At 46.4% G+C, this 12,011-nt stretch overlaps 1 protein-coding gene across 1 annotated transcript in view; it reads left to right on the top strand.

Annotated features, from left to right (window-relative positions):
• The first annotated feature begins 400 nt into the window (after window positions 1-400).
• lmo4 (LIM domain only 4) overlaps window positions 401-12,011 on the top strand; it is a 38,312-nt gene continuing 26,701 nt past the window's right edge. The window contains exon 1 of the mRNA XM_060830620.1: window positions 401-472. The gene's annotated coding sequence lies outside the window, so the exon portion shown is untranslated. The remainder of the gene's footprint in view (window positions 473-12,011) is intronic.

Raw genomic sequence — 12,011 nt, 5'->3', positions numbered from 1 at the left:
TAATTCTAATTTATGCCACCTCCCTTCATACCTAGCACTGTCTATACTAGGCAACATCCTGGTGAACCTCCTCTGTACCCTCTCTAAAGCATCCACATCCTGTAATGTGGTGACCTGGGCTGTATGCAGTGTAGTCGCAAGAATTTCGAAAGCAGGCTTTAAAATAAAGGCACAATTTTAATTGAAATATGTTAATTAAATAAATACACCGTGTTTTGTTAAAAAAATAAACTTGATTTCTTAAGCTTTCTCGACCTCTTGATTCAGTTCGAGTGTAACCTCCTCTCGTCAGTTCTGGCAACTCTGATGCCAGTGATGATCTGTCGTGAAGTTCCAGCTCTGCCCAGCAGGAGGGGCCAACTCTTCAGTCACTCTCTTCAGCAAGTGCTAAGATTGCGAGTCTTGTCATTTGCTGCTGAAGATGTGTGACGGATTCTGAGGGACGTCTAAGGAAGACTACTTACAAACACAAGTAAGTGAATTCTTTGAAAATGAAAACCGGTTAAAAAAAGTATTATTTGATTGGCTTAAAACGACATAGTTGCAACTGGCAAGAATATTAAATATATGAACTTGTCAGATCCCGGATTTATTTCAATGTTGAGGGCACATGACAGCTGTGCGGCGAATCCGTAAGGGCTAATGCTATTGTAGAAACTGCAGACAAAATTGGCGCGTTTTGTTGTCCTTTGTGCATTTTTGGGGGGAGGGTGTCCGTCTTATTTGTTTAGTCAGCCGAATTAATTTGGGGCGGGGGGGAGGGGGGTGGGTGGTGGGGTAGGTGGAAGGGTGGGCGATAGGAAAGCGAGAGGGGAGAAAATAACAGTTGTCCAGTTCAGAGACGAGGGAAGATCTGACGGGACTCTGGTTAATAAAGCAAACCTATCTCGTCTTTCAGAATTAATGACGGGGTTAACGTGGGCCCTGATAGCTTGTTACTGTAAATAAAAGACATAAAGCAGTCCCTACCTTAAGAGCAGGCAGGAACAGTACTGTAGCTGTGAAATATGTAGCTAATTAAAGCTATTGGTGTAAACTAATAAAGTATATGTGCCCGTTAGATTCCTTATTCTAATGAATCTGAACTAATTTGCCTTGACTGATGAATTTTCTGTTAGCAGTGGGTAGAATAATTATGAAATTTATCACTCGGCAGCTCATTAGAATCTACCTGCCCCATATCATGGTAGTGTGTGTAGTTCCAAACAGTGTCGACTCTAATCAACTGTAAACTGAAGCAAAGACTCAAACCCTCGCAAATAATGGGCGGGAGCCTTTTCCGAACGCATTGCGCTGGGGGATTTCGACTCTTAATACACTTTTACCTCGATCATATTACAGAGAAACAGGACAATATTTCCCCGCCATTTACCGAAAAGCTCATTAAAGGACAAACAATGAGGCTCCTCCGAGGCTCCCATTCAAGTCACTTCATCATTCTCTCTTGTTTTAATAGTTGGAGCAAATTAATTATTCCATTGTGAAAACCGTATTATTCACATCATTCATTTCACTGAATAGGTTGGTAACTCGGGTCTGGGTGGAATTTGAGGAGAAATTGGAAAACTGGTTCAAATATGCACGGCTGTGGAGAGAGAACGAGACAATAGTTCACTCATTGTTGGGGTAGGAGAAGCGGTTAGAGTTTCACATTGAAATCCTGGAACACCTGAGATTCTGAGCCCACACTCTTGTCAAACTTGACCAACTCACACTGAAATGACGCTGCAGTTCTGAAACACAGAAAATTTCAAAAGAAATCGCGTTTGTATTTTCTCGCCTTCAGCTAGTGCAGTAGTCTACTGAAGTGTAACTTGAGTTTTCATGTGAATGTTTGAGTCTGGGTGGGTTCAGTTCCATTATAGGAGCAGAATGGAGAGAGAGAGAGAGACACGGGTGGGTGTGTGTGTGTGTGGGGGGGGGGAGACACATGTGGGGGAGGGGGGGGAAGAAAGATCCCAGGGAGCGGGGTCAGCAAAGCATCGCTGTCACTCATTAGCACCTCTCATTCACCCTGTCAGTCTTTAAACTGAAAATACCTGTCCATAAAATGGCAGCTTCACAGATGCGGGGTATCACCCCCAACACACACACCCACACATTCACACACACACGCACCCGCACCCACCCCCCCCCCCACACACACACCACACGCACACCCCCCACACACCCACATACATACACCCACACACCCACACACACACACCCACACACACCTACCACACCCACACACACGCCCACACCCACACACACACACACCCCGCACACCACACACACACCCCACACACACACACCCACACACACCCACACCCACATCTCGCACACACACGCCACACACACACCCCACGCCACATCCACACCCACACACACACCCACACACACACACCCCATATACACATACCCCACACACACCCACACACATTCCCCTCCCCCCCCCCCACACACACACACACTTTGTATTGAAGTCACTCTCCCTTCGGACATTGTCTCTGTCTGAAGTCTGGTGTCCACCTCGAATTTGAGGCAAGTTGCAGGCAGTTCTCAGTCGGTCTCAGTGACCCATGGGGGAAGCTTGCTGATGGGGCAATGGCTGGGCTGTGAGCGATGGCCGCCACTCGCCTCATAAATCCCCGCACTTTCCACGTGGATTTTTCCCAGGGCCAGGCGGGGTTAGCTTCACCACTTGGTGGGGAATGACAGGTCAATAACTCACTCGGTGCAGCCGGCGATAACATCACAGGACTGCGGTGTGATTTACAGTAACCTCCCTCCATGTGACTTCTACCCTGACTGAAAGACTATCTGTCCTGCGGATAGCGAGCTCTTACCAGCAATAACCAGATTATTTATAACTTGCAACCTTCTCGTAATGAACTGCGGGTCAGTTGGGTTCGGACCGGTTCTCTGCCTCGAAAGGGAGGGGTTGCTATTAACTTGGTACCTGTGGTGAGTGGGAACTTTGACAGACTATTGACTCTGCCCCTACCCGGAGATATTCTCACTTCATTCCCAACACTTTCACAAGTAAACAGTTCCCCGCAAAGTAATATTGAAAATTTATGGCTCACTGTTATGGTTCACTACCCGTGAAACCAAAGTCTTGGTTCAACAGTGTGACAGCAGCAAGTATTCTCAAACTGTGAAACTTTGTAATGAAAACGGAAAGTGCTGGAGAAACTCACCAGGTCTGGGCAGCGACAGAAAAACGGTGCGAGTCTAATACGACTCTTCTCATACACATCTCATCCGTAAAATACATCATTATAGGATTCTACAAAAGATCTCATATCTATGACCACATAAAGTAGATCATCCAACGATTATATAAAATACATCGGTTTTTGGAATATACAAAATACGTCCTACATAGATTGGATAAAGCATATATGTGATTACATAAAATATATCATATGTAGGGTTATACAAAATACATCATATGCAAGATTATATAAAACATATATAATTACGTAACAGATACATGCTCACAGAAAATATATTATAGATGAAATTATACAAATTAAAATATGCGATTCTGATAATATAAAATTCCATAATACTTCCTATCTATTTTATAATAAAATGTCATATTATTACAAAATATTTATAATTTTAATTATAGAAAATGCAATTAATTATATAAATGAACACATAATTATAATAAAATATTTCACGTATTTGATTATATAAATTACTATCCCAGGCAATGTATGAGAAGAGTTATGTCGGACTCAGCGTTTAACTCCACAGATGCTGAGTTTCTCCAGCACTTTTTGTTTTTAGTTCAGATTTCCAGCATCCGTGGTATTTTCCTCTCCCCTCCGTTTTGAGGGTTCTCTGTGGGCTCTGTGCTTGGAGACTGTGTGGAATTGAGAGGAAGATGCAGAGAAGCTTCTTAATGAACCGCGCTCTGAGAGGGCTCAACCCATTCCCACCAGAATACTGCTCTCGTCCTGAATAATCCAGCTATAGGGATATCAAATCAAATACTTGCTGCTTTAAATGCCATAAGTCATGGCACATATTAAAGTTGGATATATTTACAATAAAATTATGGCAAAAATTATATAATTTAACCCACATTATTAGCGTTACTTTAGCGGGAACGCGAAATGTTCATGTTGAATAGACGCTATTCAATGGTTACTACTAATCAGGTTTCTTAATAATCGAGCCTCTTCGTTAGTAATTGCTGAGCACCAAGACTCATTGAGGATTAAAAAAAATTGGCAGCGAACCAGGCTGTGGTAACACATGGCGCATGTCGGCCTGGGTCCCAGCGCCACACTCTTCCGCTCTGATCCCCAGCATCTGCAGTGCTCACTTTCTCCCTTAGAAAAGAGGTCAGAAGTCACACGAGTCGTGAGTTCATGGAATGCCCTGCCAGTAGCAGTGGTGGACTCTCCCTCTTTATGGGCATTTAAACGGGCATTGGATAGACATATGGAGGATAGTGGGCTAGTGTAGGTTAGGTGGGCTTGGGTCGGTGCAACATCGAGGGCCAAAGGGCCTGTACTGCGCTGTATTTTTCTATGTTCTATGCTCTATGTTCACATGACATCCAGGTTTTAAACTGCTCCTCGGATGCTGCCTGACCTGCTGTGCTTTTCCAGCACCACTCTAATCTAGACCCTGGTTTCCAGCATCTGCAGTCATTGTTTTTAGCTACCAGGTTTTAAACCAACGAGTTCATTTGAAATCACCAGGTTTTGAAGCGTTGCACCTTGTCTGATGAAAGTTTGTGATAGAACATAGAACAATAGAGGGCAGAACAAGCCCTTCTGCCCTCAATGTTGCGCCGACCTGTGAACTATTCTCAACTTGTCCCCCTACATTATCCCATCATCATCCATGTGCTTATCTAAGGATTGTTTAAATCTCCCTAATGTGACTGAGTTAACCACATTGGCAGACAGGGCATTCCATACCCTTACCACTCTCTGAGTAAAGAACCTGCCTCTGACATCTGTCTTAAATCTATTACCCCTCAATTTGTAGTTATGCCCCCCTCGTACAATCTGACGTTATCATCCAAGGAAAAAGACTCTCACTGTCTACCCTGTCTAATCCTCTGATCATTTTTTTTTAGATTAGATTTACAGTGTGGAAACAGGCCCTTCGGCCCAACAAGTCCACACCGACCCGCCGAAGCGTAACCCACCCATACCCCTACATTACCCCTTACCTAACACTACGGGCAATTTAGCTTGGCCAATTCACCTGACCCGCACATCTTTGGACTGTGGGAGGAAACCGGAGTACCCGGAGGAAACCCACGCAGACACGGGGAGAACGTGCAAACTCCACACAGTCAGTCGCCTGAGTCGGGAATTGAACCCGGGTCTACAGGCGCTGTGAGGCAGCAGTGCTAACCACTGTGCCACCGTGCCGCCCATCACTGTGCCACCGTGCCGCCCATACTGTGCCACCGTGCCGCCCATCATCTTGTATGTCTCTATCAAATCCCCTCATAGCCTTCTTCTTTCCAATGAGGACAGATCCAAGTCTCTCAGCCTTTCCTTATAAGACCTTCCCTCCAGACCAGGCAACCTCCTGGTAAATCTCTGGGTCTTTTCCAATGCTTCCACATCCTTCCCGAAACATGGGGACCAGAACTGTACGGCCGCACTTGGGTTTTGTATCGTTGCAGCACGATTTTGCGGCTATGGAACTCAATCCATCTACCAATGAAACCCAACACACTATGCCTTATTAACAGCACCATCCACCTGGGTGATTTCAGATAAACCTGTTGGGACTATAACCTGGTGTGGTGTGACTTCTGACCTTGTCCAGCCCAGGCCAACGCCGGCACCTTCACGTCAGAGAAAACAGGAGCTGCAGGAGACCATTCGGCCCTTCAAGCCTGTTCCAAAATTCGACATGAATGGTGATTATGCAGCTCAGCAATCGTTTTTGATCCCTTTAGCTTTAAAGTCTATAAAAGAGGTAAAAGCTAAATGTTAGAACTAAGAACCCAGGCACAAGACTTGGAAGTTACCGAAGACAAATTATGAGGAGCGGAGAGGGTTCTTGATGTTGAATTCTTTTGTAACCTTATGATTTTTCAGATACAAATCTGACTGAAAAGCGTTGGTTAAACGCAACGGTGTGGCATGAAACTGAAACAACAGGGGGACACTATTGCATTTAACGGGAGAACAAAGACGTGCATTTATTTAGTGCTCAGTTCGTCCTCTCGCGGCCAATGAAGAAATGATAACGTGGTGTCGCTGATCTAATGCAGAAAACAGCAGTTATCTATTTGTGAACAGCAAGCTCCCACAGATGAGAAGGTGGTAATGAGTAAGCTATCTGTTTGGGGAATGTTGCCTCAGGGTTACGTATTTGTCAGGCCACTGGAGAGATTGCTCTGGTACTCTTGGTGGTCTGGGTTCACTTGAGAGGGTGGGCTGCTCTGGGTGTGACATCCCGGGGGGCCACATCACTCAGCACTTTACAGGACAGCAGCATGAAAAGGTGGGAGCTCGGACCCCGATTAAAGTTGGGAGGAGGTAAGGAGGGAGAAGGAAGGAGCGGGACATGGGGAGGGATGAAGGCGGCTTGCGTTGAAGCTCTTTTTGTAAGTTCCTGTGCCGTAAATCCCAGGCAAAAGTATTAAGTCCCTCTGGGTACGGGGTAGACAAAATGGGGAGATCCTGGGCGATCTGAAACACTGGGGGATGTAGTCTCAGGATAAGGGGCTGGGATGGCGAGAAATCTTACTTCAGTCAAAAGGTTGTGAGTCTTTGAAATCCTTATCTCCAGAGCATTGTCGATTTGTCATAATATTCAAGGCTAGGGGTCTAGAATGGGGAAGTGGAACTGGTGTAGGTAGGACTCTGTTTTTGGCGATATAGATTTGATGAATCAAGGGTCTCTTATACTGTATGATTCTACAATGCTCCAGCAAGTGATATGGAGAGAAGGGAGGAGAGGCATTGGAAGCCAGGGTTAGTGCAGGACAACCTAGTTAGGGGTAGGGTAAAAACAATGACTGCAGATGCTGGAAACCAGATTCTGGATTAGTGGTGCTGGAAGAGCACAGCAGTTCAGGCAGCATCCAAAGTGCAGCGAAATCGATGTTTCAGGCAAAAGCCCTTCATCAGGAATCGTCTAATCTTGCCCTTGTGTGTTGGGGTGTGCTGTCTCCGATCCTAACACCGACAGAGATTCGCTCTGGACAGAAAACAGCCACTTCTTGCAGCCGTTCGGGCATGTCTAACCACAATGTTTATGAAGAGCAGGGTTCACTAAATCAAAGCCTTGTCTAGCAGTAAGACCTCTGGAGCAATCTACTTGAAATGAGGTCATAAATCAGGAGGGCGGATGAATGAATACCTGATACCTGCTCAAGGTGCGCTGCAGTATCTGAGCTGCTGTACTGAGGCATTCCTGTAAGGAGACGTGTTAAATGATACTGGTACTTGGAGTGAGAGCACTCCTCTGAGATTTTTACTACTGGAAATTTTACAGGAAGATGGAATTTTTTTTCCGAAACCTTCTCGCTACATATTGATTTGGTCTTAAATTGTACACCGGGCTTCAGAAAAAAAGTCACTTCACTGCAATAAACACGACATCACTAATGGTTTACTCGGAATAAAATGACTTCCTTCCTGAGTGTACGTGTGACAGCAAAGGCTTTCACCTTAGCTGCTTTGGAGAGCAGGTTCTGGCTGGAATCTTCACGTCAACCCACTGTTATGTAACTCTTCAAGCCTATGTTTGTCTAAGTGGTTCTGGTTTCGGACATAAACTTTCTTTCACACTTTCTTACCAGCGAGCTCTTCATTTCACCTTTCATCATTTCCAGTGAAATTCTCTCAAACCCTTCAATTACACACACACACACACACACGGACACAATGACACAAACTGACAAATACCACCAAGGGCACACACATAGATGCACACAAGCGACACAGACACAGAGAGGCATTGACATACACTCATAGACACATTCACTCAAGATACATACAGTACACGGACATAGACACTCAGATACAGGCATACGTACACAGTCACACACATACAAACTCACACAAATGTACAGATACACAGCGTCAGACATACACTCATGGACACATTCACTCAAGACACGCACAGACACACACGCAGACACACAGAGAGACACACAGACATACACAGAGACGCGGACATACGCACACTCAATCACACAGACACACAGGGACACAAACTCACACAGCCAGACATACACTCACAGACGCACTCATTTAATTTACAGACGCATAGAGACACACGCAAACACATACACACATACATACTCACTAACACATACATACTCACAAACACATACATACTCACAAACACATACATACTCACTAACACATACATGCTCACAAACACATACATACTCACTAACACATACATACTCACAAACACACACAAGACGTAGAGCGCATGATCCCCTTTGCAGTCCATTTTGGGGAATATCTCGTGGGTTGTTAACCTGTGTTCCTCACTGTGACACCTGCGCTGAGGGGAATGGTGTCGATGATTGACAATGCTTCACTGCCAGCGTTCATTCCGTTCCTCCCCCCGCCCTCCCCCAACACACACACACACACACCTAGCACACAACAGGCCCTCCAATATGTTCAAATATTTCCCGATTTGAAGATGGACTGGGGTGTACAAAGTCAAAAATCTCACAACACCAGGTTTGACAATCACTTGATGAAGGAGCGTCGCTCCGAAAGCTAGTGCTTCCAATTAAACCTGTTGGACTATAACCTGGTGTTGTGTGATTTTTAACCAAATATTTCCCAGTCCCCTCACTGACAACGCACCGGCAACCTTTCAGTCTCTGCAAGATGAAGAGGTAATTGAAACAAAGTCAATAATAATTGAGGAAATATTGGATTTTAATTAATTGCACCGAATGTATTGAAGTCACTATAGGGGAGACAGGGAGATTTTGTTTCCCCTTAATACAGTGATCAATGGCCGGGGGGGAATAGATTTAAGGTAAGAGGCAGAAGGTTTAGATGGGATGTGAGGGGGAAAAATCCCCCCAGGGAATCTGGAACTCTCTGCCTGTAGGGTTTGGAGAGACAGAAACCCTCATAAGATTGAAGAAGTAATTTCGATCTACACTCGCAATAGCAAGGCGTTCAACACTACGGACTATGGAAAGTGGGATTCGAACAGTCAAGAGTTTGTGATTGACCAGCGCGGATGGGATGGGATTGACGGACCTTCCCCACCATTCCCCGAGTTGTCGATCTCTGTGACTCTATGACAATGAGGTCACTGTATCTGGTCTCCTTCAAGTATAACGCACTGCATTGTCGCACAGTAAGAAATGTTTGGGATTTCTCTCCACAGATGCTGCCAGACCTGCTGAGCTTTTCCAGCAATTGCTGTATTTGTTTCTGATTTACAGCATCCACAGTTCTTCTGGCTTTTATTTGGGGAAATGGTGCTGACGTCGCTATTTCATTCGTGTGCCCCTGTTTAAGAACGCTTCCAATAATGGGTTTGGCCAGGGGCCGGTGTTGAATGGCGCTCTGTGTGCCCTTGTGCAAGTCCTGCGGGGTCTGCATGCTGGCTCAGTGTTTAGTACGGTTGCCCTACAGCGCTGGGGACTCACATTGCCTGGGTGACTTCCAGGCTGTGTGTGGAGTTTGCACATTGCACTGTCTGCGTGGCTTTCCGTCAGGTGCCTCGGTTTCCTCCCGCAACCAAACCATGGGTGGGGTTGGCCATGAGGAATATAGTCGAAAAGTCTGAGGGGCTTTTGCCCGAAACGTCGACTCACCTGCTCCTCAGATGCTGCCTGACCTGTTGTGCTTTTCCAGCACCACACTCTCGACTGTAATCTCCAGCATCTGAAGTCCGCACTTTCTCTCACGAGGAGTATAGGTGTGTAGGGATGTGACGGGGGGATGTTGGTAGGATGACCTTGGGGGCTTGGTGTGGATTGGATGGGCCGGATGGCCTGGACCCACACTGTAGGGAGTCTATGAGTTCTGTCTGCTGTCCCCCAGCTCCCCATTTCTCTCTGATTCTTTAAAAACAGCAGATGTAGCCCAGAACTCAGCAGGAAGTTTTGGAGGCGCAAGTGCAAGTTGTCCGTTTCTCCCCTGACACTCTTGTTAGGAGAGAGATAGACTGGGAAGGATCACTGGTCCCGGACAAACAGATCCAATCGTATCATTGCCAAAAAACAAAGTTCAAGATATTTTGACAATGATCCTCTCCGAACCATGCGGCTCTCCCTAGCCAGGTATCACACTGTGGACTACGACTTGAACTCTCTGGGAAGTTCTCTCCGCTCGACCTGCCCAAACAAAAGTCTTTAACACTGCATCCTAACTGCCAGAATTTATACTCGGATGGTTCACAAACTCTTAAGACTCGCTTCAAATTCGAAGGTGCAGATGGTGCGACACAATATTGGTTTTGACCTATTCATTTTGGTGGATATGAGACTCGCTAACTGGCCGGCATTTATTGGCCGTCCAATTTCTCAAGATCTTGGGGACTTCAGTGGGTCTCAGACTGGGGGATCCCGGAATCTGCCAGTGTGCACCACCGTGGAGAGGTGAAAATGGAAGCAATTGTAAAGACAACTGGGTTATTCTCACGCACTTAAAGGAGGCGAGGGCAGTTCCTTGCTCAGCCATTACCGTTTCACCCCCAGTCTCCACATTTTGACCCTGGGCTGACAATTTTGCTTCAGGGAAGGGCATTAGTGATGAAGCAGGTTATAGGTGGTTTTAACACCAGATTATAGGCTCGTGGGCAGCAACTGAGACTAGCTTCCAATTCCCGTTTTTATGTATTGAAATTTAAACCCTTGAGTCTAGAGTGTAGACCTAGGGCTTAGATTAGCAGCAAAATGAAGAAGCTGGAGATCGGAAACAAAAGCAAAAATTACTGGCGGAAATCTGCAGGTCTGACTGCTGCCGGAGGTGTTCAATGATATGTCTGAACAGTGATGGGGAGGAGCCGGTGTTTGACTGGCGGTGATGTGGAGGAACTGGAGTGGGACTGGCAGTGATGTGGTGGAGCCGGTGTTGGACTGGCAGTGATGTGGAAGAACTGGAGTGGGACTGGCAGTGATGTGGTGGAGCCGGTGTTTGACTGGTAGTGATGTGGAGGAGCCGGTGTAAGACTGGTAGCGATGTGGAGGAGACTGTGTTGGACTGGCAGTGATGTGGAGAAGCTGGTATTGGACTGGCAGTGATGTGGCGAAGCTGGTATTGGACTGACAGTGATATGGAAGAGCCAATGTTGGAATGGGAGTGATGTGGAGGTACCAGAGTTGGACTGGCAGTGATGTGGAGGAGCCGGTGTTGGACAGGCAGTGATGTGGACGAACCAGAGTTGGACTGATAGTGAGGTGGAGGAACCAGATTTAGACTGGCAGTGATGTGGAGGAGACTGTGTTGGACTGGCAGTGATGTAGAGGAGCTAGTGTTGGACTGGCAGTGATGTGGAGGATCTGGTGTTGGAATGGCAGTGATGTGGTGGAGCTGGTGTTCAACTAGCAGTGATGTGGAGGAGCCGGAGTTGGACTGGTAGTGATGTGGAGGAGCTGGTTTTAGACTGGCAGTGATGTGGAGGATCTGGTTTCGGCCTAGCAGTGATGTTGAGACGATGGTGTTGGACTGGCAATGATGTGAAGGAACTGGTATTAGAGTGGCAGTGGTGTGGAGGAGCCAGTGTTGGACTGGCAGTGATGTAAAGGATCTGGTTTCGGACTGACAGTGATGTGTAGGAGCTAGTATTGGACTGGCTGTGACATGGAGGAGCTAGTATTGGACTGGAGGTGATGTGGAAGAGCCAGTGTTGGACTGACAGTGATGTGGAAGAGCTGGTGTTGGACTGGCAGTGATGTGAAGGAGCTGGTATTAGACTGGCAGTAATGTGGAGGAGCCTATGTTGGACTGGCAGTAATGTGGAGGGTCTGGTGTTAGACTGGCAGTGATGTGGAGGAGCTGGTGTTGAACTGGCAGTGATGTGGAGGGTCTGGTGTTGGAATG

This window comes from Hemiscyllium ocellatum, chromosome 9 (genome assembly GCF_020745735.1).
Source record: "Hemiscyllium ocellatum isolate sHemOce1 chromosome 9, sHemOce1.pat.X.cur, whole genome shotgun sequence".
In the NCBI taxonomy this organism is placed as follows: Eukaryota; Metazoa; Chordata; class Chondrichthyes; order Orectolobiformes; family Hemiscylliidae; genus Hemiscyllium; species Hemiscyllium ocellatum.
This window is presented reverse-complemented; position numbering and strand designations above follow the sequence as displayed.